Genomic DNA, 23,270 nt, shown 5'->3' with positions numbered 1-23,270 from the left:
GAAAGGCCCTCTTCCCCTGGCATCAAATTGTGATCTTCGCCATCACATTTGGGGAGCAGGACCACGGACAGCTCCAGGAACCTGCAGAACTCAGCCAAGTGTTTGGTGCAGGCCCCAACCATGACTGATCCACACATGCACCACCAAAAAAGTGCATAAAAGGATCATACTACAGCAGTGATCCTCACTCAGTGATTCGAGGGCTACCCATGGCTCTTTGCCATGCCACACGTGGCTCTTTTGAGCACTGTTCCCCATGTTTTAGGGAAGTGGGCAAGGCCCTTGCAGGGTGGGGACTGCTGGAAGGAAGGAAGCATGGTATAGCCTGATCTAGTCAGAGCTTGAAAGCTAAGCAGGGCCAATACTTGGATGGGAGACCACCAAAGAAGGCTCTGCAGAGGAAAGGCAATAGCAAACCCCCTCGGTTTCCTACTTGCCTTGAAAGCCCCTTGCTGGGACCGCCATAAGTTGGCTGCAACTTGACGGCACATTCACACAACATTCCTGTACATGTGGCTTTCTGCCACCTGCAGAGTGAATACCACTGTACTGTGATCTCATCCTCTGTACCTCCATGGTGATTTTTTGCTTAGGGGGAGATTTCCTAGGGGAGACCTACATCCATCAATTGCATCTTACAAGAGGGGGGGCAGAATTGTTTTATACTTCAGTAAGCCTTCATTCCAAGGTGCAGGCTGTTTCTTTTTCCCCCTCAGTTGTTGGCTGCCAACATTAAGAGGGAAATGAATTTTTCATGTGGTTTTAAAATATTGATTCTTTTGCTGGAGCACTGAGTAAAAACAGAAAGGCTTCTGTGGAAATCTGGCATTTGGGGATTGCTGTGATATTCTCCCAGCACTATTCTGTGGGTTGTGGCACGGCGGAGGAAAAAGCACCATAACTTACCCCTCTGCTCCATTTGTTCTTTGGCCAACTGGGGAAGGAGAATTGTGTGCTTTCCTCCCTGCTACCTTTGTGTAGTATGGGGACATCCTGAGTTTAGGAGGACAATACAGAGCTACACCCTTTGAACTGCATGGGTTTAGAAAGGTGTGAATCCACTTAGGATGGCGCTGTCACAGTCTGTCCAAGTCTGGCACAAAAAAATCAATATGGCCACTATCCTAAACCATGAGCAGGTGGAACGTTTCTATATTATTAGTGCATGCAGCCAGCGTGAGCCAGCATGGTGTAGTGGTTAAGAGTGGTGGTTTGGAGTGGTGGACTCTGATCTGGAGAACCGGGTTTGATTCCCCTCTCCTCCACACGAGTGGCAGAGGCTAATCTGGTGACCTGGATTGGTTTCCCCACTCCTACACACGAAGCCAGCTGGGTGACCTTGGGCAAGTCACATTCTCTCAGCCCCACCTACCTCACAGGGTGTCTGTTGTGGGGAGGGAAAGGGAAGGTGACTGTAAGCTGGTTTGATTCTCCCTTAAGTGGTAGAGAAAGTTGGCATATAAAAACCAACTCTTCTTCTAACATAGCAATACTGGCCCCTGGGTTGGATGCAGAGGCTAAGGTAGCTAACAGCACCTCAGCAAATGATATGAACACCATAGGGAAATTCCTGCAGTGTCATTCCTGGAGGCCATCTTCCAGCCACGTTTTCTCCTGCTCCTCAGTTTCTTGATGAGCCGGGTTGGGGCCGATTGCGGGGATTTGGTTGCTGTGGGCAGACAACTGGCAAGCCTAATCTAGAGTACATTTGCCATTCCCCCCTCCTGGGGGGAATGCTACTCCTGGGGGGTAGGGGAGCCAGAAGAATTATATGAGGGGGGGTCGGCAGTGGGAAGAGAGACATTTCCAGTTTAATCTGAACCCAATCCACGGCCTCACTTGGTCACTAGGGAGGGGCCATGGCTCAGTGGTAGAGCATCTGCTTAGCATGCAGAAGGTCCCAGGTTCAATCCCTGGCATCTCCAGTTAAAGTAAGTGATGTGAAAGACCTCTTCCTGAGACCCTGGAGAGCCACTGCCAGTCTGAGTAAACAATACTGACTTTGATGGACTGAGGTTCTGGTTCAGTAGAAGGCAGCTTCATGTGTTCATGTGTTCATGTGACATAAGCAGAGCCCTGCCAGATCATACCAAAGGGCCATCAAGTCAAACATCCACTCTCCCTTCTACCTATGCTTCTCCAAGGTAGGGTTTTTTTCCCCTGTGTGGATAATTGGATGCCTTCTCTGTTTCAGGGAACATCAGCACAATGTTGTGCTCGTTCTGAGAATGTCTTGTGGTCTTTCCAGGGCTCTCATCTGGGATCTAGCTCAAAGGAGGAATGGCAGGTGGCTGCAGGCAAAGGATCCCTGAGGACACTTTGCCTGCAAACAGTATGAGGAGGGGACAAGCTGAGCTTTTGGTTCCTTTCACAGCAGAGATGAAGTACAGCTTTTCTACAATGGAAGCACCCATGTAGAAGTAGGCAGGCAACCCATTCCTGAGCCTTTCGGTGGCCAGGGATGGCGTGGCCGAGGCACTGCCGCGGCACCTCCAAAGAGGTTCCCCAGCCTCCGAAAGGCTTTGAAAAGTTTTTTTAATTTTTAAAACTCAAAAATGGAGCATTTTCCCCCATTGAGAACAGCGAGGCTGCGCCAGGAAAAAGCTCCCGGAACGCCCCGGGAACACCCCCCAGGACGACCGCACGGGGAGTTGCACCGTTGGGATGCCAGCAGGAGGCTGAACCAACATTCCAGGGCTGTGCTCCTACTCCAGGACAGGGGGGGTGGCGCAAGCTCTCCAACACCAGCATGATTGCCACTCTCAGCAGCTCAAGTGGTCCGGGTGCTGGTGCAGCCACTTGTGCGCCTCCTGAGCTCTTTCGGCCTTAGAGCTCAGGAATCATAGAATAATAGAGTTGGAAGGTACCCCCAGGGTCATCTAGTCCATCCCCCTGCACAATGCAGGAAATTCACAACTACCTCCCCCCCACACCCCCAGTGACCCCTACTCCATGCCCAGAAGATGGCCAAGATGCCCTCCCTCTCATCATCTGCCTGAAGTCATAGAGTCAGCATTACTGACAGATGGCCAGGGATGGGCTGTAAGTTTCTCATAGGTGCTGTAAACCTATCAAAGACATCTCAGTCTTTTTACCATAGAGAATAAGTTCTCTAGAAATCCTAAGTGGGATGGTTTCTCTGGGTTGCATAACTGGATACCTTTGAGCAGGCTTGTGGTTTTTTTGTCATAGAATGACCACTCTGCAGGTGGTTTTGGATAGCTATTTTTGCAAGTTTGCGTTCTTGAGTTTTTGGCAGATGGCAATGTGGGGCCCACGGTATTTCAGTAACTTGATGAAAATAGGTCCAGACCTGAATTTACATTTATGCAAAGTTTTTGTTGTTGTTGTTCTTTTATTTTATTTTTGCTGCTGGGAGCAAGTCAGCCCTCTTTGGCACACACTGATCACAGACAGATTTCTCCAATCAAACTGGAATCCAAGGCACATGTGTTTCTCTAGTGTCCCTATATCTGTGATGATTCCCACATTGTGCATCCAAGCCCTGCCCCTAGCCTCAAAGCCAGCTCTGTGATAGTAGCCAAGCCAGTTGATGGGATCAGCAGCACTTTTAAGAAAATAAATGTCCCTTTTTCTGTTCTGAAAGCCACAATGCAGCAAAACGCTTTCTGGCACACAACCAACTCAGGCAGCACTCACATTTGTGAGAGTGAAATGAAGGAAGAAAGAGGCAGTGATCTGTGTGTACTAGTTCGAATGTCAGACTAGGATCTGGGAGAGCTGGGGAGAGGCCGTGGCTCAGTGGTGGAGCATCTGCTTAGCATGCAGAAGGTCCCAGGTTCAATCCCCGGCATCTCCAGTTAATGGGACTAGGCAAGTAGGTGATGTGAAAGACCCCTGCCTGAGACCCTGGAGAGCCGCTGCCCGTTTGAGTAGACAATACTGACTTTAATGGACCGAGGGTCTGGTTGAGTATAAGGCAGCTTCATGTGTTCCCCACTCTGTCTTGGGGGCTTCCTGGGTGACCTTGGGCCAGTCACTCTCTCGCAGCCTAACCTCCCTCATCCTGCCCCGCAAATTTCTGCTTGCATTCCTGAAGCACCTGGATAGAGGTTTCCGACTGACTCGCGGGTCTCGGGGGGCTGACAGCTCCGTGCCTACGTCTTTATGAGAAAATTGCATGGCTCTCTCGCCCTCGCAGTCTCCAGGCCTGACTTTGTTTATTCCATCTAATTTGCCTGCACAAAAGCCAGCACACTGCATAATGACAGGCTTGGTTAGCTGTTGTGACTTTTAATTTTAAAAAAAAAACCCGGAGCGCTTGCAATGTTTAAAGCCGTAATGAAGGGTATGAATATGACTGTGTGTGGGTAGGCTGGGGTTTTTTCCCTTTAATACCAGCAGATGGATTTCTTCCCTGTTCAACTTTGCTTTGGCTACACTGATAGTAAATAATAATCGGTTGAATTTATACAGCGCTTTTAAAACACCCAGGTCATTTATGCAGGGTCAATTTTGATGCTTGCTCAAAGCTCTTTTTTTAAATGCAACCTTTAAAATGCCTATACACAGTCCCGACGCAAAAGGAGAAATTCCACCCCACACACACACTCACCTGCTCCTTTGTTCCTTCCATTAGCAACCGCTGTTTGCATAGCTAACACACGGCTGTGATTTTGCATGCTTCCTTGAGGGGATTCTTCAAGGCAGGGGCGGAGCAAACACAAAAGGTCGCGTTAAAGGGGCTCTTAAGAAATGCAAAGCAGATATGCACCGGCTTCGCAGTCACACATTTTCCTACACATGAAGCCAGCTGGGTGACCTTGGACAAGTTACAGCTCTGTTAGAGCTCTCTCAGCCCCACCTACCTCACAGGGTGTCTGTTGTGGGGAGGGGATGGAGATCGTAATCCAGTTTGAATCCCCCTTAAGTGGTAGAGAAAGTCGGCATATAAAAACCAACTCCTCTTCTTCTTCTGGAGGTTATTGTCAAACTGCAGGCTATCTGACTAGTGGTTCCATACCAAAACGCTGTTCCCCACAGCTCTGTTATGTCAAGCGCAATGCAAATCCTAACCCTAGCCAAGGGCAAGAGCCACCAAAGTAAGATCTAGAGCTACGGGTCTTTCACTTCCTGGCACCCAGCTCTGTATCTTTCTCCAGGCAAGTGGCAGTTCCTCCTCCAACCAAGCCCAGAGCTGGAAGGTTTGTTCCTTTGCAGCACACCCCGGGGCCCATTCAGCTATAAATAGGTCATGCAGTGAAATGGCCCCTGTGATTCTGCTTGCTTCGGGGAGGAAGGGAACATCTGTCTCCTACTGCCTAGCTAGGTGGGCATTATGCCATCACTAGGTCCACCGGCAGTGAATTCCACAATTTCACTACTTGGTGCATAAAAGAAGTATTTATTTGTGTCCGTCCTGACAAAAGGAAATAATTCTTTACTCACCGTGTAGTTTAAGTCTGGGATTCACCGCCAGTGGGAAGCAGTGATAGTCACAATCATATATGACTTTAGAAGGGGAATACACAGATTCACCAAGGAACACATGAACACATGAAGCTGCCTTATACTGAATCAGACCCTGGGTCCATCAAAGTCAGTATTGTCTACTCTGACCAGCAGCTGCTCTCCAGGGTCTCAGGCAGAGGTCTTTCACATCACCTACTTGCCTAGTCCCTTTAACTGGAGATGCCAGGGATTGAACCTGGGACCTTCTGCATGCCGAGCAGATGCTCTACCACTGAGCCACAGCCCCTCCCCTTGAAAAGAGCTCCCTCAAGGACCACTAGCCTTTGTGACGAGAGAATCTCCCCATCCAGAGGCGGTCATCTTCTGAAGATCAGTGCTAGGAGGCACTATTAAAGGAAGACCTATGCCTTGTTTATTGGCCCTCCAGGACAACTGGTTGGCCAATCTGTGAAACAGGATGCTGGACTGGATTGACCACTGGTCTGCTTCAGCAAGGCTCTTCTTATGCTTTCTTGTAGAGCAGAAACGGGTTTCCTCTGGCAAATTGTCCCAAGCAAGTGTTTGCATGGAATATTCTCCAAACAATTAGTTGCCGAACGTTTGCTATCTGTGTCTAGCATCCTCCTGTAAATTAGTTTCAATACTGAAAACAATTTAAGAATTGGCATGCTGGTATTGTAACTGATATTTACAGCCCATTCCTGAAATATGGGCCGAAAGGCCTTAGGGCCCACACAACCGGCGCCCGGACAGCACACGCCTGCGTGAATGGCCCCAGCTCCGGCGTGCAGGCCCGGACACCGGTCCCTGGCCACGGCAGTGCTGGGCCCAGACACTGCCGCAGCCTCCCGCTGGCCTCCGGATGCCGGCACAGGTCGCGGTGGTGAGCCAGGAGGTGTTCCAGTGCCCTCGGCTCGGGAACACCCCTTTTTGTTTTTCCAAAGATATGCCAGCTTTTTGCTGGCGTATCTCCCGTGCTAGGGTTGCACGGGTTTTTGGTGCCGGATAGAGGTTTTGGCGGTGCCGAAACCTCTTTAGGAGGCAACGCCGCTGGGTTGCCTCCTAAAACTGGTGCAGGCATTCCTTTCAGGAATGCGCTGTTAGTATCTGACATCTGATAGTGAGTGAGGTCTCATATTGGATGCCCAAACTATTGAGAGATGCCAAAAAAGATAATGATGATGAAGATGAGATGCCAAAAAAAGTCTAAAATATTGAAATGGCAAAATTTCAAATTCAATATCTGAGTTCAAAATTCACCAAATTTTGAATATTGGAGAATATTGTTTCAACTCTAGTTTCTGTCATTAACTCTCACTGGTATAAAAATGTGTCCTCAAATTTATTTGTTTCGTTCATCAGCCCCCTGTCCTAGTATCTGCAAATGACTGCAAGGTACATGGTGGATAGTTTTGGACCAAAGCATCTTAGGGCTGGTTCACACATACATGTAGAGTTACAGATGATCTCAACGGGTGATCTCCATTGGCAAACAATGGGTCTGAGCTGACATCAGATAATACGAAAGTATGATTAATCTGCGAGGGAAGGTGACATGGTATAGCCCGATCTTGTCAGATCTTGGAAGCTAAGCAGGGTCAATACTTGGAAGGAAGACCTCCAAGGAAGATTCTGCAGAGGAAGGCAATGACAAACTACCTCTGCTTAATCACTTGCCTTCAAAGCCCCTTGCTGGGGTCACCAGAAGAAGAAGAGTTGGTTTTTATATGCCAACTTTCTCTACCACTTAAGGAAGAATCAAACTGGCTTACGATCACCTTCCCTTCCCCACCCCACAACAGACACCCTGTGAGGTAGGTGGGGCTGAGCCCAAGGTCACCCAGCTGGCTTCATGTGAAGGAGTGGGGAAACAAATCCAGTTCACCAGATTAGCCGCCACTCATGTGGAGGAGTGGGGAATCAAACCCAGTTCTCCAGATCAGCCGCCACTCATGTGGAGGAGTGGGGAATCAAACCCAGTTCTCCAGATCAGCCCACCGCTCCAAACCACCACTCTTAACCACTACACCAGAAGTTGGCTGCAACTTGACAGTACTAATTTTTTTAGTTTTATTTTGTTTTTGTTGTCAGGTCACAGCTGACTTATGACGACCCTATAGGGTTTTCAAGGCAAGAGATGTTGGGAGGTAGTTTAACACTGCCTACCTCCAGGTCATGACCCTGGTATTCCTTGGAGGTCTCCCATCCAAATACTAGCTAGGGTCAGGGCTGAGAGCGTGTGACTGGCCCAAGGTCACCCAGCAAGCTTCCATGGCACACACTATACACACATGATTAATCTGTCATAGTTCATTTCTAAAGTCAGTCATCTTAGTCAACAAATGATGTTCTTGCATGCACCAGCGAGTAGCGCTGAGCAAATATCTTCAAAGATTGCTTTACAGCTCAAAATTAGGGATTTCACAGGGACAACCCACGCCCAAAGTTTAGTCCTGTCGATTCCCTGTGGTTGCAGCGAACTTGACCCCATTTGCTGCTGCTTTAGTAGCTGTTTTTTTTTCCCTGTTCCATTCCTCTTCATGCAATCCCTGACAGCCAGGGATTACATATTGGACAGCCAGGGATTGGATATTGGACATCACAACACCATTAAGCCAATCAGATGGAACTGTTTGCTGAAGTGACAAAGGGCCTGTGAAGCCCATTTAGAGCGAGGGCACCGCTCCCTATACAAAGCACACAGGGTGATCCCAGTCAATCAGGGATCACAAAAATGAACACTTTCCTAGCCCTTTCACAACAGCTCCCCAAAAAAACTATGAAAGAAGGCTGTTCTATCATTTCTGATGAAGACTTTTCTGAAATGCCTCTCTGATTTTGGCTTAGAAACCAGCCCTTGGAGCATGAAATGTAGGGGAACACCTAGTTTTTGAGCTTTGAGAGAATGTCCCAGAGAAATACGATTTGACAGAGCAGGAAGTCATGTGTTGGTTGCAGGTATAGGATGACATTTACAGGTTTTTCCCTCTTTCAAGCATGCCAAGAGCTCCCAGATCTCACAAACTGAGACACCATCAAAGTTCCAAGGTATACATTTTGGGGAGAACTTATACCTGATGGTTTCCATATGAAAAAACCAACATTTAACCTGAAGGGCAAGGGCTGGTGTGACATACTGCCTAAGCCCTTGCGCTGAACAGCTCCCTGCCTTTGAATTCACCAGGTGACATTAGCAAAGCCTCTGCCAATATGTGAATTATGATAATACTACCTACCTTTCAGGGTTGTTGTACCAGAGCTTTCTGCATTTGGAAGCACTATGTCAATGGTAAGTGTTACTGCATCCCCAGCCCTTGAGACCTTAAGGCAGTGATGGCGAACCTTTTAGAGACCGAGTGCCCAAACTGCAACCCAAAACCCACTTATTTATCGCCAAGTGCCAATACGGCAATTTAACCTGAATTCTGAGGTTTTAGTTTAGAAAAAACAACTCATACATTCACATATTTTGCGTTTAAAGAAAAACACAATAACAGAGCTTTCAATGATGCAAACTTTTACCTTTCAATAAAAAGTTGTTTGTATTTGGCATGCATCTCTCCAGGAACGAAGGAAGATAGAGGGGAAGAAAGACAGAGGGGAAGAAAGAAAGAAAGAAAAAGACAGAAATAGGGGAAGAAAGAAAGAAAGACAGAAAGAGGGGAAGAAAGCAAGAAAAAGAAAGGAAGAGGAAGGAAGGAAGGAAGAAAGAAAGAAAGAAAGAAAGAAAGAAAGAAAGAAAGAAAGAAAGAAAGAAAGAAAGAAAGGGGAGGGAAGGAAGGAACTGGGAAAGGAAAGAATGAAGGAACTGGGGAAGGAAGGATGAAAGGGGGAGGGACGAAGAAAGAGAGAGAGAGAGAGAGAGAAAGAAAGAAAGAAAGAAAGAAAGAAAGAAAGAAAGAAAGAAAGAAAGAAAGAAAGAAAGAAAGAGAAAGAAAGAAAGAAAAAGAAAGAAAGAAAGAAAGAGGGGAAGGAAGGAACTGGGAAAGGAAAGAGAAGGAAGGAACTGAGGAAGAAAGGATGAAAGGGAGGAAGGATGGAAGGAAGGAAGGAAGTGTCCTGGGTCGGGCCTCAAGCCCAACCCAGGACTTGCTCCAGGGCGCACACCCGAAGTTCTCCCTCCCTTACCGGCTGCTCTGGGGAGGCAGGGAGGCGATGGTGCTGGACGGCTGAGATGTTGGGGCCCAGCGCGGCAGCATCGGTCACCTCCCAGCTGGGAGGGGCAGGGGAGGAGGGGGCGGCGAGGGCGAGCATGCCAACACTCGTGACCCCGCCAGCCTGCGGGCGACCTTAGGGGGCAGGGAGGGAGAAGGCAGAGGCCACACAGCCACGCCCGAGCCAGAGGACTTGAGGGTGGCTCCGGCTACCCCACAAGCTTACCGCAGGAGTCAGGGATGAGCGCGAGCGGGAGAGAGGGGGAGGACGGCGGGAGATGGCAGGCCTTTCTCTGGCGGACGCGCGGCTGTTGAGGGGCCGCCTGGCCCTCCGTGAGCTCCCTGAGAAGGAGGAGGCGGCGGCGGGCGAAAACGGCTGGGGGAGAGGCACCGGAGGAGGAGGATGATGGCGGCTGCAGACTGGAGCTGGACTGTTGGGAGCCGCCTGAGGGGGACGAGGAGGAGGAAGGCGGCGAGGAGGAGCTGCTGCTGGAGCCTGGAGGAGGAGGCCCCGCCTCATTGCTGCTGGCCTCCCACCGCCTGTCAGCTGTTGCGGGGCAAGAGGGGGGGAAGAGCAAGAAGCCAGCCGCGTGAGTGTGAGGCAGGAAGCTGATGAGCCCAAGCACGCAGTGGGGGGGAGCTCAGCTGAGAGAGGGAGGGGCACAGACGACCAGGGAGGCCTTTTGGAGCCCACCCTCACGTGCCGGCAGAGAGGGCTACGCGTGCCGGAAGTGGCACGCGTGCCATAGGTTCGCCAACACGGCCTTAAGGCCTTGTTCCTCTCCCTCCAGTTTTCTGCTCCCAAAGGAGGCAAAATTCTGGACTAACCTTTGTCCCTGGTACAACCTATCTTCCCAGAGACACGTAATAGCAGCCCCAGATAGCCTGTGGTGCCCTCACTTAAAATGCTAACGAGATTGCTAACAATGCCTGTTAATTAGTCAAGCTACATGAGAGAATACACCATTAAGATGCAACCTTCTGAAAGGTCCTGATGAGGTTGGAACAAATTCCTCACACCCGGCTGCAGGCACAAACTGATCTGGCGATGCAGCTCCCAGGCCAGACTGCTCTCGCTTTCCAGGAGGGGATCTGGGGATCTCCATGGTCAGGAGGGCAGAAGTAGAGTCAAGGGGCTGGATCCCACACATTTGCTCTGCTAGCAGAGGAGCTTTGTTCCGGCGGAAGCAGCCTTCCCCTAGCGGAAGGCTCCTTCCACCAGAAGAAAGCATGTCCACTAGCAGAATGGATTTTCAGGATCCAACCCAAAGCTAGTAAGGGCAGAGAGGAGTAGCCAATGCAAACAGATGGAATGTCCCAAAATTCCCAGATCTTCCAGCCATCTCTTGTTCCCATTTCCTGGGCTCTTTCCCTGGTAAATTGTTGTCCTCATACTGCCCTTCTAAAGACGTCATATTTAAATGCTTTGATGTAAAGTCCTATGAGGAAAGGTTGAAGGAGCTGGGTATGTTTAGCCTGAAGAGAAGACTGAGAAGGGATATGATAACCATCTTCAAGTACTTGAAGGGCTGGCATATAGAGGAGGGTGCCGAGTTGTTTTCTGTTGCTCCAGAAGGTCGGACCAGAACCAATGGGTTGAAATTAAATCAAAAGAGTTTTTGTCTAGACATTAGGAAGAACTTTCTAACAAAGCAGTTCCTCAGTGGAACAAGCTTCCTCGGGAGGTGGTAAGCACTCCTTCCCTGGAGGTTTTTAAGAGGCTAGATGGCCATTTGTCAGCAATGCTGATTCTATGACCATAGGCAGCTCATGAGAGGGAGGGCATCTTGGCCATCATCTGGGCATGGAGTAGGGGTCACTGGGGGTGTGGGGGGGAGGTAGTTGTGAAATTCCTGCATTGTGCAGTGGGTTGGACTAGATGACCCTGGTGGCCCCTCCAACTCTATGATTTTATGATTCTATTCTATATTTCTGTGATAAAATTGTAATTCTGTAGGATCCAGTTCACTTTCTTGAGTCTTTATACATTACATCTCTGAGGGAGCAAGAGGGTGCGTTCCTAGCCCACTTGTGTTTAAATTCCTGTGCACAGGTGCCAGGCAATGTACACTGTACCATTTCACGCTTTGCTGCTGCCAAAGTATATTTTCAACTCTTGGGAACATATTGTGGCACAGTTGGCATTTAAAAAAGGTATATTCAACCAGAAGAACCAATACTTTTTTTAGTGTTTTTTTTAAATTAGTGCAACATACAGCACCCAGAATAAAACCCGCAGCAATGTGTAAAAGAAGGATGTCTGAGGAAGGAGCAAACAGGCCCACTGGCCAAAATGGCACAAAAAGAAGAGTTGGTTTTTATACCCTGCTTTTTCTCTACTTTTAAGGAGTCTCAAAGTGGCTTACAATCGCCTTCCCTTCCCCTCCCCACAACAGTCACTTTGTGAGACAGGTGCTGAGAGAGTTCTGAGGGAACTGTAACTAGCCCAAGGTCACCCAGCAGGCTTCATGTGGAGGAGTAAGGAAACAAACCCAGTTCACCAGATTAGAATCCGCCGCCCATATGGAGGATTGGGGAGTCAAACCCAGTTCACCAGATTAGAGTCCACTGCTCTTAATCACTGCACTACGCTGGCCATTCCTTACCCCTTGCCGAGTTTGGCGCCATGAAGAAAAAAAAGAGTTGGTTTTTATATGCCAACTTTCTCTACCACTTAAGGAAAAATCAAACCGCTTACAATCACCTTCCCTTCCCCTCCCCACAACAGACACCCTGTGAGGTAGGTGGGGCTGAGAGAGCTGTGCGTAGCCCAAGGTCACCCAGCTCCAGAAAGACTGATCTCTGCAGTCTGGAGATCAGTTGGAATTCCAGGAGATCTCCAGGCCCCACCTAGAGGTTGGCAACCACCGCAAGCAATCACCTTGCACTGACTTGTAAGAAATAGGATTAGCTGCTGATGCCCTTGCTGAAGATTTACATGGTTTTATGACCTGGTTCTGTGAACTGGCTTGGCTTGTTTTTATTGGCATACTTTCATTGACTTGTTTTATTGAGTTGTTTTACTGATGTGCTTTGTTGTCTTGGTTTGTTTTATTTTGTTGTTTGAGTTGTGAGCTGCCTTGAGCAGGTCTAGAGAGGCAGCATACACATTTCCGAAATGAATGAATCAAGAAATCCCCAAATAGATACCTTAATAAATAGAAGAGAGAGTAGGATTGCCAAACCTTTTGCTGATCCAATCCCCACGACTGTGTTCTGCTAGGTCTGAGTACCAGGGCTTGAAAAGTCAATAAGTGCCAGTGTGTTGTAGTGGTTAGAGTGTTGGATTCGACTCCAGAAGACCCAGGTTCGAATTCCCACTCTGCCATGGAAACTTGCTGGGTGACTTTGGGCCACTCACACATTCTCAGCCTAGCCTGTAGCGTTGCCAGGTCCCTCTTCACCACCGGCGGGAGGTTTTTGGGGCAGAGCCTAGGGAAGGTGGGGTTTGGGGAGGGACTTCAATGCCATAGAGTCCAATTGCCAAAGTGGCCATTTTCTCCAGGGGAACTGATCTCTATCAGCTGGAGATCAGTTGTAATAGCAAGAGATCGCCAGCTAGTACCTGGAGGTTAACAAAAATATGACACCTCTGTGTTATATAGACTGTAACAAGAAATCCAACACAGATGGGCATACAGTGACCACAATTCAATGTTAATTTTAGCAAATATAACATTAGACCACATTATAACACAATGACATATGATTCATCTGTTCATATCAGAGACTCTCATTCACATCCATAAGTAATGTTCTCTAGTCATTCCAAAAGTATATCAGTGTATACAAAAGAAAATAGTTCAGTCTCTTATTCCATGGGGGGGTGCGCTGACGTTTTCAGAAGGAAGACAGTTTTCTCGAGTTACTCCATTTCAAAGTCCTTCATCAGTTCCGCTTCATAAGGCTCCCCTTCATATACAATAAACAAAACCATCACCACAAGCTCCTCTTAGGGTTGCCAACCTGGAGGTTGGCAACCCTCCTAACCCACCTCGCAGGGCTTTTGTTGGAGGAGGAAAGAATGAAGTTGTCAGCTGCTTTGGGGCTCCATTGGAGAGGAAAATGGAATACAAACATCTGAATAAATAAATGTAAGTAAATAACCGGCCAGATTTTTCCAGGCTCTACCCACAGCATCCCAAATACCATTCTTGATCCATCTACAGGTTGCATCCTCTTTCCTGGCTTGCCAGTTTCTATCCTAGCTCCACCCTTTGCCTGCCAAATTCAGCCCAGGCTTTATTCTTACCTGCCCGATTCCTCCAAACTTAATCCGTGAGAGATCAGGGGCGAAAACGCATGGGAGGTTCGTCCTTGGATTTTCCACTCTCTAGATGCACATTGTCCCCATCTGAATTCTCAAAACTCTGCATGGGGGCTTATTGTTGAGTTTTGAGAATTTGCCTGGGGAAAATGTGCATTTAGAGAGCGGCAAATCCAGGGCAAAACCTCCCATGCGTTTTCACCCCACTCTCCCTATTCCGGCTCTGCCTCTTGATCCTATGTAGTGCCAAAATCTGTGACGCTGGCAGACCTGGGAGAAGAAAGGTTAGCAGGCAGCACCAGTTTGAGCTTTACCCAATATGTGGGCATTATCTAGGGCTGCCAACTTTGGGATAGGAACTTCAAGGAGATCTGGTGGTTAGGGTTGCCAGGTGCCCGGTGGTGGCAGGCAAACCCCCAGCAATTCACCCCTCTGCCCGCCGACCAGCTGCGGGTCCACGGGCAAATGTACACACGGGCGTACACACCGCGGCACGTCACTTTCAGTTTACAACGCGCGTGTGCATGATGCTCCAGCTCTGCCCCAAAAGCCTCCCACCAGAGGAGGGGGGGGACCTGGCAGCACTACTGGTGGTGGGGCCTGGGGAGGCCAGAGTTTGGGGAGGGGAGGGACCTCAGTGGATTATAATGCCAGAGTTCTTCCTCCAAAACAGACACTTTCTCAAGAGGAACTGATGTGTGTCATCTGGAGATCCATTGTAATTTCCGGAGATCGCCAGGCCTCACTTGAAGGCTGGCAACCCTATGGTTTAGTTGTTAACCCCACCCCCCACCCCGAAGTAGCAGAATCTTCTGCGCTGGAACAAACAAACAAAAAACAGACGTCCTTCAAGCTTTGAACGGTTTTGTCCTCCACCGGCACATTTATGTGGAAGTTCTCACATGCCCAGGCTGGGTATTCTCAATTTTGTGAATAGCTCACCGACTAGCTTCCCATTTAACAGACAAGGCCGGCGTCTTGCTGATTCGAAGGTGCCTGTTGCCGCATTTGCAGCCCCTTCTGTTTTTAACGCTGCGGTTCCATATTTATGAATAATTGAGGTGTGATTTGTGGCTTGCAGAAGCCTGAACGTGAAGCCCCAATAAATCTACTCTGGGCATGGAGTGACCTTCTGCCTTTTCTTTTAAGCATGCAATGCCTCTCTCTCCCTCTCTCCCCTTTTCATCTCCTCTTTTCATTCATCCATTCATTCTGGCCTTTTTTTTTTTATGAGAAGCTAAAAATGAATCATGTATAGGTTTCTAAAAGGCAAAAAGAAGCGATAACATTTTTTTTAAAGTTTGCTGTCGCTTAAAGGTGATTTCGTTTCTCCCCAGTTCCCACTGTAGAATTTCATCTTAGGATAGGAAGACACTGACACAGAATCACACCAAGGGTTGTTAATTTTTGAGGTCAGAAATACTGTGGGGGAATGCCATCCAGCCATGGTGTAGTGGCTAGAGTGCGGGACTACAATCTGGGAGAACCAGGTTTGAATCCCAGCTCTGCCAAGGACACTCGCTGTCTCTCCCTCTCTCTCTTTCTCTCTCTCAGCCTAAGCTACCTCAAAGGGTGGTTGTGAGGAGAAAATGGAGGAAGGTGAGAATGGTATTGTAAGCCAGTTGGGGTTCCCATGGGAGAGAAAAGCATGGAATAGAAATCTAAATAAATAAATAAACTATGGCACTTGGGTCTTAGGGAGCCATTCATCTCAAGATTCTTCATAGATTGGCAACCATGACCCATGGCCCAGATCCGCCCAGGACTGCCAAATTCATCCTGGCTCTGTTGGATGTAAATATACACTCTCCTCTGTGACCAGATTTATTATCACAAAGTAGAGACGACGCCAGGTTTAAGAAGCAAAGGGAGAAAAAAGCTTTTTTTATTTTGCCAGGCAAAAGAGGAAGACATTTCAGCCCTTTTCGGGTTCAAAAGTGAAAGTCTCCTAACAGACTCCGCCTAGTTCTCATATTTATACTTTTCCAGAGTTCTTTGTTCTAAGAGGATTTGAATATCTCCTCCTCTCAAATCCACCCTAACTCTGATCTCATTTTGTGGTCACATGGATATGATCTCATCTGTTATTTGGTGATATCTTGTACCAGATACGAAAGATCACCTGCTTTGTTCAGTTTAAGTTAGACAGGACTATTTTCTACTGACTTATATAAATAACCACAGCTTACAAATATAATAGAAAAATAACATTTTTCTAATATGCTAGAATTAAATTAATTAAAATCTTACACATCCCACAGTCCCCCCTCATGATCAAAATCAAAATTATTTTGAATCTTGATCATTCTATTATATTAACTTGCAATTTTAAAACAATAATGTAGACACAATGTTTCCCTAGCCACTTTTTCTAACCCAAAGGACCAAATAATACATCAAAATGGCTTTCTAAAAGAGTTTCAAACATCTACTCTTGTTCTTTAGCTAGCAATTGTGCTCTGGTTTCCAAGTTTTCAATCATAAGTCTTGTTGATTTCTGAATAAAAATTAAGTTCGCCTGCAGGTTCGACCAACCACTTCGAGCCTCTTGCGCATGGACTCTCTCTAGTTGCAGTGGCGTTGGCTGCCACGACGTCATCTACTGCCCTTCTGATCTCGGCCTCACACGGTGGTAGCACTTTCTTGCATCTGGATTAATGGACCCAGCCTTCCTTTCCATTTACCTTCACTGCGACATCTGTGGTGAAAAGAATTTGGAACGGACCCGTCTACCTGAGCTGGAGAGTAGTATGCTTTTAAGAATTTACAAACACCCAGTCTCCTATTAAAAAAAGAATGGACAACAGAGTTTAGGGGGAGAGGTTGTACAACACAAGCCAGTTTTTGGGTTTCCTTCAAAGCTGCACTTAAAGTTTTTATATAGTTTTTTTCATATATCTGTTTTCAACCTCTTTATTGGGTGTTCCCTGATTCTAAAAATGCTAAAAGAGACATTCATACAGAGCCTCAAAGGGCAACAACTTGTGTGGCCCTTGGGCTAATATACGGATGCGTGTCAGTGTGATAGGCAATACATCTGACCATTTTAAATTAGTTTTTTTTACACAAATTTTAATTAACATTTCTTTTTAGGGTCTGATTCATTTTTTTTACTGTCCCTGGTAACTGGGATCGCCAAGCCATGTAAAAACTATATTTTATTTTCATTTTTTTTAAATGTTCTATAACTTCCCTAACAAATAACCCCCTCTGTCTACATATACCCTTTGATATGTTACATGCTTTTGCTATGTGTTTTGTTTTCTGATAGATGCCCTTTCCATTGTATGATTGCAAGAATATTTCTGTTAACCCTGTTCCCCAGATGACTATTCTAGTGTAATTGTGTGAGGATGTGTGTGATGTGTACCCTTAGGCTTTTTTCAACCACCCCCCTCTTGTTTCTGTAGTCCCTACTTTTGCCATCCAGTTCCTTTTCTTCTTCAGTGCAGGGCCCTGTAGGTGGTAGTGTAAAAACTGGGGTTAAAGTCATTACCATATCACAGGATGTTGATTTTGCTGTAGTCACTTTTGCCATTTCATCAGCTCTGCAATTTCCTTTGGCCTCCTTGGTATGTCCAGTTTGATGTTATTGTCACCTGTAACTAAATATTGTCCAAAACCTGTAAAATCAAATTTCCATGCTTTACAGCTCCCCACTAGCTGTCAGGACTCTTTATTCTTTTCAGATGTATTTATATGCTTGTACAACTCCAAAAGCATCTTTGCTGTCAGTATAAATGTTCACAGTCTTACCTGCTGCTTTAAATAAGGCCTGGTTCAATGCATATAATTCGGCTGCTTGTGCTGAAAATGACGCTGGTAATGGCTTTGCTTCAAGCACTTCGCACTCAGTCACTAGGCTGTATCCACTCTGCCTTTTTCCACTCACCACTCGAGAAGATCCATCAATCCAAATTTCGAGATCTGCGTTGTGGATAGGCTCATTTACCCGTGCCATGGTGCACATATCTACAGTCTGTAGACAGTCAGTTGTTACAGGCAGCAGACTAGCAGGATTTTTTGTAAGTTATTTGGCTCCTTTCCGTTGTAACAAAATAGTCACTGCATGAGGGCAAAACACTTTGATTGGATGTTCAATAGTCAATTTTTGCTTCCTTCACAGCCAGGGCAGTTGCAGTTACTGCCCTCAAGCATGGAGGCCACTCTTGTGCCACTGGATCCAGCTGTTTTGATAAATAAGCTACAGGTCTTTCAGTTAGCCCACAAGTTTGTGTAAGGACCCCCGCCATGCAACCCTCTTTTTGCAGGTCAGGGATACCCAGAGCTGGTGCTGTCATCAAAACTTGCTTCAGCTCTTTTTACTTATGTGCATTTTCAGGTTCCCACTACAATACTTTTGGTTCCTCATCATGGCATATTTTTATAAAGTCTCTGGTTAGTTTACTATACTCTTTTATCTACTCACGACAAAATTTCAATATTTCCAAGAAGGACCTTAGCTGTTTCTTAGTTTGAGGGAGTGGCATGCGATAAATAGTCTTCCCTGTGTTATTTTGTGTCCCAAATAAATTACTTCCCTTTGGGCTACTTGGAGTTTTTCTTTTGAGACCCTATATTCTTTCTGTCTTAAGAAATTCAGCAATGAGATCTTTCCCTTTAACACCAGCTTCCCTGTTTTTGCAGAGATTATCTGGATTCTTTCACCTCAGGAGAAACAGGTCCTTAGAGTTGGCATCCAGTGGAATGCTAAAAAGGCATTTTTCAAATTTGTCACACTAAACCATACATGGTGTCCTGATGGGATGTACAGGAAAGTGTGAGGATCTGACACCATTGGATACCCATGTTGAACAATCTCATTAATTTCCTTTAAATCCTTAACTAATCTCCATCCTCTTCTCTTTCCTTTTCTACCTGGCTTTGGCAATGCCAGAATAGGGATGTTGTCTCCCATTTGTCAGCAACTGCTGTACTACTGGTAATTTTAACTGGCATTTACGCTCCCAGTCAAAGGTTACCTGTATGGGTGAAATGTTCAACTGGCCTGCATTGTCATCTTGCACTTACAGCATTCGTTTACAAATAATATATATACCTTTTTTTTTTTAATTAATGATGCCACTTTTATGTTATAACAACATAAAAACAGAAAAACATAAAATAAAAAGACACTGTCCTTCAGTGTTACTCCTCTGAAGATGCCGGCCACAGCCGCTGGCGAAACGTCAGGAAAGAAAATTCTAAGACCACGGTTACACAGCCCTGATAACCTATGAGAACCAATGAACTTTGACCGTGAAAGCCTTCAATAATACCCTGGCTTTAATTTGACTGTGTTTTAAAACACTTAATATATTAACATGATTTCTCCGTCCCTGGAGAAAACAGGCACCTAGCATCACCAATATCCATCTCATTGAATAACCATAACTATCCTCTTTCTTTATAAACCCTTCTGCTTTCCTCTTTTAAAGTTTTTCCCAACCATACATAACACCTTTCCTCAGCCCTTTTAAGCCACAACACTTGCCCCTTCACAACACACTCAAAACATGCTCTAACTTTCTCATAACTTACTTATTCCCTCATATTAATACACATTGCCTTTCCACCTTGTAAGCATTTCCAGTCTGTTTCTTTTCTTATAAAGTTTTATACAGTTCACAAGACTCTGCTTTTCAAATTCCAAACACTTTTGACTTGACCCCTCCTCCTGCGTTCAGCAAGAGGGCTGGTTCAGTCAGAGTTAACTTAAAATTCCTTTTTTTTTTTATTTTAAACTTCAGAGAAAGAAAGGATCTTCTGTTAACAAAACAGCATTGCTGCCTTGATTTACGACCAGTCTGTTAAAAAAACCTAGAGAAAAAAAAGAACAGAGAAGCAAGAAGGTTTAAAGAAACACTTTAAAGCGGAGAAAGGAGGGGCATGGGGGATTTTTTTTTTCCAGTCTCTTCCTCAGAAAGAAGACAACCAGATTACTTTTCTCCCAGCAAAGAACAGATTTTCAACAGAAAACAACAACAACACACACAACAAAACCAGACTACTCAAACAATTTGATTTCCTTTCGGCAACACAGTTTGAAGGGAGGAGGGAAATTTTTTTTTTTGGCTGACGCCGTCCAGTATCTCAGGCTGGCCCCATAAAAAATAAACACGTTAACATTTGTCAAATAATCACATAACCCTTTATAAAATACTTCACAGAAAGAGGGAACATAAATCACGCTGGACAAGACAAGACACAAAAGTACGTTCCTTTTTCTAGGCATTTACCTCTTCCAGTGCCCTGGAGGCAACTGGAAAAATTCTGGATCAGCACAGGATTCCACAATCCCTGCTCTTGCTTTTCACACTGACAATAAAATACCATTGGCTGAACCCTCTGTTACAGCCCCCGTTACCATTCCAACTCAGTGGCGTCCCACTGAGCCCCTTATCCATGGTGGCGTTGCTTCTGCCTTCTCCTCTTAGAAGGGCTTACCTCTAAGATCTGCCCCACCATTAAGGTCCCGTAATTCCTTTCCGCGGTTCCTTACCTCCAGCCCGTTGCTTCTCCTGGGTCGGTTTAAAAGTGGGACTCTGCAATTGCACTCACCCCCAGATGCTGTGTCTGCCAAGCTTGAGGACCAGCGAAATCGCCGGGTGCACCTGTCCTACAAAACTTCGACACCCGTCATCTGTGAGCAATTGACAACCAGATGTCCCATCTGGGGTGCCATAAATCTGTTGGATGTAAATATACACTCTCCTCTGTGACCAGATTTATTATCACAAAGTAGAGACGACGCCAGGTTTAAGAAGCAAAGGGAGAAAAAAGCTTTTTTTATTTTGCCAGGCAAAAGAGGAAGACATTTCAGCCCTTTTCGGGTTCAAAAGTGAAAGTCTCCTAACAGACTCCGCCTAGTTCTCATATTTATACTTTTCCAGAGTTCTTTGTTCTAAGAGGATTTGAATATCTCCTCCTCTCAAATCCACCCTAACTCTGATCTCATTTTGTGGTCACATGGATATGATCTCATCTGTTATTTGGTGATATCTTGTACCAGATACGAAAGATCACCTGCTTTGTTCAGTTTAAGTTAGACAGGACTATTTTCTACTGACTTATATAAATAACCACAGCTTACAAATATAATAGAAAAATAACATTTTTCTAATATGCTAGAATTAAATTAATTAAAATCTTACACATCCCACAGCTCCACCCACAACACATAGGGTTGCCAACCTCCAGATACTAGCTGGAGATCTCCTGCTATTACAACTGATCTCCAGCCGACAGAGATCAGTTCACCTGGAGAAAAGGGCAATTGGACTCTGTGGCATTGAAGCCCCTCCCCAAACCCCACCCTCCTCAGGCTCCGCCCCCAAAACCTCCCGCCGGTGGCAAAGAGGGACCTGGCAACCCTAACAACACAGCAACTTTTGTCTTGCTCTGTCCCTATAATCTATCCCATAACCCATTTTCTGCGCTGGCTACACTCAGAAATAGCCCGCTTCTGCCATGATCCCATCTACAACCTGCCATATTCTACAGTCCACCCACTTCGGCTCTGAATCCACCCACCAGCCACCAGATTCTGCCCAAGCTCCACCCACAAACTACCATATTGAAAACTGGCTCCACCCACAATCTAGCCAATTATCCCTGGCTAGACCCACAATCCTCCAGATTTAGAGGGTGGAGACTGGGAAGGGTGGGGATTGGCGAGGGGAGGGACCTCACCAGGGTATAATACCATAAAATCCACCTTCCAAAACAGCCATTTTCTCCAGGGGAACTGATATTGGTCATCTGGAGATCAATTAGAATAGCAGGAGGTCTCCAGGTGCCACCTGGAAATTGGCAACCTTACTCTGAACACATGCAGACTGCTTTTCCTTGCTGGTTGACTAGCTGTAGCTTAACCCCCGAATGGCTGATAAAGAAATTCCAGGCCAAATGACATGATGTTCTAAGCAGTTTAGGACCAATTTATACGATCAAAAGAATCCAGGGGTACAGCTTTCCCTGGATCATACCTCCTCAGAAAGCTGGGGGGAGGATGGTTGAATGATTCCCTAGGGGGGGGGGAATGCTTCACCATGTATACAGAAAAATAAACTAAGATGAGCCTTTAATCTTATCATGATATTTTTCAGTGTGCCAGGGTCCTGGGAGGGGGGCAGACTAGGGTTTGCCAACTCTGGGAAATTCCTGAAGATCTGTGGGCAGAGCCTGAGGAGGGCATAATTTGGGGAGGCCGGAGACCTCACCATGATATAATACCATACAGTCCACACTTCAAATGTGCCGTTTTCTCCAGGGTAAGGGATCTCTGCAGTCTGGAGACGAGTTGTAATTCCTGAAGCTCTCCAGGCCCCACCTGGCAGTTGGCAACATTCAGCTATGCACCTTCCCCTCCAGCATTGTGCAATGGAACAGCGCAGGAAAAATTGTTCCACTTCATTCTTCTGATTGTCTAAAGTGCCTCTTGGAAACTGGAAGGCTCACAATAGGGCAAGATCTCCTCTATCACATCTCATTTTCTTTGCTTGCTTTCCGTCCTGGATTCTTTTGTGCCTGATTCCGATGGCGAATAGCGTCGGCCTTTGACTAACAGACAAGAGGTTCGGGAGGTTTCAAGGAAATGTCTATAAATACTTCTCCAGCGGTGCCGGTTTGATTGAAGCTCCTGCAGGTAGGCTGCAGATGGACGTCGGCAATTGCCGCAAGGCCCTCTCGCCTTCTCCGCCGTCTTGTTTCAGTGGCGGAGAATCCAAAAAAAGAGGTAGATTCCAAGATTGTTTCTTCTGCACACATCGCCTGTCAGAACAAAACAAATGCTGAAATTACACACCCACCCTCTCCTCGCCAAAGGGAACAGCAAGACAGACTTCGGCACGGCTCTCCCATCAGGATTCGGCTAAACTGCTTCCAGCCATGAGCAATCCAAGGCATAGGCGGGTGGAAGGGATCGGCTGGGGCATGCCTACGGTTGCCAGGTCTCTCTTCGCTACTGGTGGGAGGTTTTTGGGGTGGAGCCTGAGGAGGGTGGGGTTTGGGGTGGGGAGGGGAGGGGCTTCATGCCATAGAGTCCAATTGCCAAAGCGACCATTTTCTCCTGATCTCTATCGGCTGGAGATCAGTTGTTATAGCAGGAGACCTCCAGCTAGTACCTGGAGGTTGGCAACCCTAGGCGTGCCAAGGGGGAACACTGCCAAAGCCTCTGATCACATTAGAGAGGACAGCTCTGCAGAGCCCTTTGCCTGTGTCTGTCCAGTGCAAACTACTCCGAAAACCTTGGCAGCGTTTCCCCCCATCAATGTCTGAGACCCCCCCCCCCGGTGGCTGACTTGCACAAGTGGTCGGTTTTGCCAAAGCTTCTGTTGGTTGGTTCTTGTAGATTATCCAGGCTGTGTGACCGTGGTCTTGATATTTTCTTTCCTGACGTTACTCCTCTGAAGATG

The 23,270-nt window shown here is 46.7% G+C and overlaps 1 non-coding gene across 1 annotated transcript; it reads left to right on the top strand.

Annotated features, from left to right (window-relative positions):
* The first annotated feature begins 1,850 nt into the window (after window positions 1-1,850).
* Window positions 1,851-1,925, top strand: TRNAA-AGC (transfer RNA alanine (anticodon AGC)). The gene has a single exon. It is a non-coding gene; the product is annotated as a tRNA-Ala (tRNA).
* Window positions 1,926-23,270: the final 21,345 nt, after the last annotated feature.

Source organism: Euleptes europaea, chromosome 3 (genome assembly GCF_029931775.1).
Source record: "Euleptes europaea isolate rEulEur1 chromosome 3, rEulEur1.hap1, whole genome shotgun sequence".
NCBI lineage: Eukaryota > Metazoa > Chordata > Lepidosauria > Squamata > Sphaerodactylidae > Euleptes > Euleptes europaea.
The sequence above is the reverse complement of the archived record's forward strand: the minus strand, read 5'-3'. Positions and strand labels throughout refer to the sequence as shown.